Raw genomic sequence first — 4,824 nt, 5'->3', positions numbered from 1 at the left:
CTTAGAAATGTCTTGAGTGTGCAAAAAATCAAGGAGAAACCACTTACAAAGCATAACACGGGTCCTCTCTTTGGGAAGTGCATTATAATGTACCCAAGTACACTACTTACTAGCATTATAATGCAATTTTATTTTATGTTACCTATGTTACCATTTCCAATCATCCATTCATCCATCTACTGAACTTCAAACTTCCAGAACATGTTTATCAACCTCTTCAAGTACCCCCTGAGCATGTAGAACCTTTGTAAACCCATGTCAAGTATCTGAAAATCATGAAAAAGCCTCCAAACATGTTTTATACAAGCATAAAGACATCAACATAATCCTCCACCTTGACAGGTACCTTTGCTTCCTCCTTTAGCTTTTCTGCCAATCATAAAGGGTAAGAAATAGCCCATATTAACATCTACACAAGTAAAACTCTTTTAAGTGCTTGTTGACATCAATGCAAGCACTTTTGGTTTCCTTCGCTATGAATTAATTAAATTTCCCCCTCTCTGTTTATTTCACTCCTCCCATTGGGAAATTAGTTTAGGGCAATCCTCTGATGCATGGGTATCAACACGACAATGTGAACACCATGGTATTTTTGGTAGTGGACAATCCTTAGTTACATGTAACAACCTTGTGTTAAAAGTTCATATAATAAAGTTAATAAAGGAAAAAATAAGACCAAGGTCATGGGACACATATCCCAAGTTGAATATTGGAAAAACATCCTAGTGGGCATCACTTCCTTTTTATTATGGCTAATAAAATTTGCAAAGGATTTGGAAAGGCAAAGAGGCACTAATTGACATTTTATTTATGAAAATAAAGGAAAATAGGAGAAGAGGGAGATGAAAGGTCATAGGTTTTCATGAGAGTGAAATTGAAACAAAAAAAGAGGAAATTGAAGAAAATAGAGGCCTCAATAATAAAAAGGCTTATGAGGATCATTTCACAACTTTTTTCAGTTCAGTTTTGGAGATATATCTATTCTCTCATACTATTACACACTTAGAGAATTCTTGGAGTACTCTATCATTGGAGAAAGGAGAGAAAAGGAAGGGCAAAGGAAGATAAAGGTAGGACAAGTAAAGTAAAGGAAAAGAAAGTGAAGTTTGATCAAGCATATTTAGAAGGAGGATTTTGCGGGTAATAGATTGCATGTGTGATTTCCTAGTTGGTTTATGAATGAAGGGTACATGCATTTGTGTATTTGGTTCTATTTTTGTCACTGGCATGGGTTTTATTGGGTGTGACAGTGGTTTCAGATTTTCTTTGCCATTTATGAATAGCCATGGTGTGATTGGGTTCTTCTACTTGGTTGAGCTTTGGATTTTCGGATGGTTTTGGAAGTGAGTTAGGTGGTCTCAAGAAAATTCCCAAGGGTTGGGGGTGGAGGTGATTTAATCTCTAGGAAGCTCTCGACGGGTGGGTGGAGATAGGAAAATTACTCAAGGTATTGGTGAAGAAATTCTTAGGCATGCAATATTTTTTTGGGTTTAGTGATCTCTTGACCATCTTTGGTGGGATCGTAGTAACCTAAGGGTGGAGGTGGTTTAATCTCTGGGAAGCCCTAGTTGTTGATGTTTTGGTTTGCTTATGTGATCTCTTGACTAGTTTTCGTAGGATTGCGAGAGCTTGAGGGTGGAGGTGGTTTAATCTCTAGAAAGACTTGGTTGTTTAAGTCTTGAGTCCCACATTAAATCTTGGAATATGGCACAGGGGTAATTGGCTAAAAGAAATATTTGGTTCAGCCCAATCTATGGTCCGGTGGACGTGGAAGTCCCTAATTTGGTTGGATTTTGTATATGTTAATAATAACCTTTTTCATATTATATTTCATGCGTACTTGTACTTGTTATTATGTGGCTTTGATGGTTGTTCTATCATGGTTATTATTCTGGTTATATGTTGGTTATAAGCATGGTTCCATAACAGGTTCTAGCTATGGATTTTGATATGTTCAATTTGTTGATGAATGGTTAATGAAAGCATGAGATAACAAATGTTATTGTAGCTATTATGAGGAGGCATTATAACTTATTTGTGATTCTCAGATAAGTTTCAGACCCCTATGTTCATTTATGCATTCATGACCTATCGATTACATGTTCACCATATGTTTAATGAAATAACTATCATGGTTAGGCTTGGTTAGGTCACATTCTTGATTAAGTTCTATAAGAATGGCTTTGTCTTGATGTTGTTTATGATTTTGGAAAATATGACTAAGTTTTGGGCACTAGTTTGGAGGCTAGCCTAAAATGGTGGCTCATAATCTCGGACTACACCCTCTAAACTAGAATTTTTGTGCCATAATTGCACCCTAGTAGGCTTACGCATTTGGTTGGAGGCCTATAACTACATGGAGGCCTTATAATGTATGCGATTGTGGGGCTAGGTCACTAAGAAAGTAGTTTAGCTTAGGGTTTTGGCACTTGAAGTGGTTTTTTAGCTCCTGGGTGCCTTGTGGCTCTTGAGAAAGGTCAGTAAAGTCTCAGTTTATCGAATCCACTTTCTTAACTATAATTAGGAGGTTGGGTCATGTCATAGTAGCCATTAGCTCATGTTTACCCTGACATGCCAGTTAATTTGGGTAAATGTGGGAGTAGGTGTTACAGATTGGTATCAGAGCATGGTTCAAATACTTGGATTGAATGGGAAAAATGTGTTCGTCATGCATGCATTTCAGTGCCTATATGGTTGTTATGTAGGCATTGTCATGGTTATGGTTTTAATGCATGAGGCCATTGTATGTAGTTAGTATTGTCATGCATGATGTTGGTATATCGATATTATTATGTATATACATGTATCGTGCTAATCTGGACTGATTTTGTAGATGAAATAACCTCCCCTAGACTTCAATGAGGTATTTTGATTATGTTTATATTTGGTTATCTGACATGGTATGTTTGTAGGAAGAAGAGGATCAAAGATGACTAGAAAAATGGTGGATTATAGTTCATGAGACTCTCCTAACAAACTAGATGAGCAAAACAAATATAAGTACTCTCCTAACATAGCAGACATTTTAAGAAGTCTAAAGGCAGAAATATGAAGTTGCAAGGTGGATAATGACAAGATCATTTAGTCACAGGAAAGACTTGCTATGGAATGGGAGAAAAAAGAAAAGGTCAATGCAGTTATCCAATTGTAGAGACAGGGACATCCATGGATCAGTTATGGACAGGAGGACATGAATAATGGGGAATATGGTAGTAGGTATCATGGTGGGCATAGGTCGTACAAAAATAAAACAATCAGAGATGGTAGGTTCTTGGATACAACTGTGAGGAGAGGTGGTGGGTACAAGTTCCATTCTAGTTCTGGTTTAGACAGGTATCATGGTCATCATTGTTATCATCCTTATAGGAGGAGTGACAGGGGATATTTCTTGGATGAGTTCAAGAAAGGCATGCCACCTACATTTGATGGAGAGTTGAAGAAACCGAAGGATGCAAAGGAATGATTAGTTGGGATGAAGAAGTTCTTTGAGATGCATGACTATACAAACAACATGAATGCCAGGATAGATATATTCATCCTCAAAGGGAAAGAAAACATTTGGTGGGAACATATGAATCATGTCAGAGACATCAGGACAAAGGAGTTGAGTTGGCATGAATTCAAGAGGCTCTTCAGGAAGAAGTATTTGTCAGAGAGGTACTATGACAGTAAGGTCAAGGATTTATATGAGCTAAAGATGGAATCTATGATGGATGAAGAGTACATGTCTAATTTCTTGGAGTTTTTGATGTATGTTCGATATCTTAAGGACAATAAGACATAATTTCAAAGATTCATCAGTGGATTTCCATTAGCATTTAAGGATTATATTAAGTATGATGAGCGTCGGTGGCTGGAAGAAGTCATTGGGAAGTTGAATCACTGTTATGAGAAAATTAAGTGTAAGACCAAGTCTAGGAAAGGTTTGAAAGGGAATGACAATACTAAAGGTAAATGGGCATCGAAGCAGGAAATGTTTCTCCTTACAAGAAGTTTAAAGCAGTAGAGAAGGGACATGGACCTCAGCCTGGAGAGTAGAATAATAAAGTTGATGGTAGGGGACAGTTGCAGTGTTCGATATGTGGGAAGGATCATCATAAGAAGGATTTTCCATTCAATCAGGGTGGTAGGCCTAAGATCTATAGTGCTTAAGAGGTGCATACAATCGGGGATGTTGGGAAAAACATTCCTTGGATCTATGCAACATTTGATAAGAAGCAGGTGGATCACCGAGCATCCATCATTGAGATGGAAGGTAAGCTCTGTGATCGAGTTATTTATATTTTGATTGACCCTAAATCTAATTATACTTATGTTAATCTTTACCTGGTGGATAAGTGTGGTCTAAGAAAATAAGTGCATGCAGAGTCTTGGTTGGTACAGTTGGCTACAGGTACTACGAAAATAGTTCATAATTGGGTAAGAGCTTGTGTATTTGAGCTAAATGGTATGCCTACATTAGCACATCTAAATGTGCTTCCATTGGGGATCATATAGTATGCTTCTAGGTATGGATTGGTTGTACCTTCACAAGACTAAGGTGGATTGTTATGAGAAGGATATTGAGTGTTTGGATGACGATGGAGAGAAGAGAGTCTTGTAGGGTAAGAAGAAGCCTACATTGGTGAGAATGGTTATAACTATGCAGACAAAGTGTAGTTTCAGGAGAGGGTGTGTATTATTCACGACGCGTGCTTCCAATGATAAAGGTAAGGATGTTGAGGAAACATAAGTCTTGAAGAGGTATCTGGTTTTACAGCAGTTTTAGGATGTATTTCTAGCAGAGATTTCGAAGTTACTGCCTCATAGGGAAGCAAAATTTTC

This window comes from Pinus tabuliformis, chromosome 9 (assembly GCF_031772625.1).
Source record: "Pinus tabuliformis cultivar Carrire ecotype Pingquan chromosome 9, CPIR1, whole genome shotgun sequence".
Taxonomy (NCBI): Eukaryota; Viridiplantae; Streptophyta; class Pinopsida; order Pinales; family Pinaceae; genus Pinus; species Pinus tabuliformis.
The sequence above is the reverse complement of the archived record's forward strand: the minus strand, read 5'-3'. Positions refer to the sequence as shown.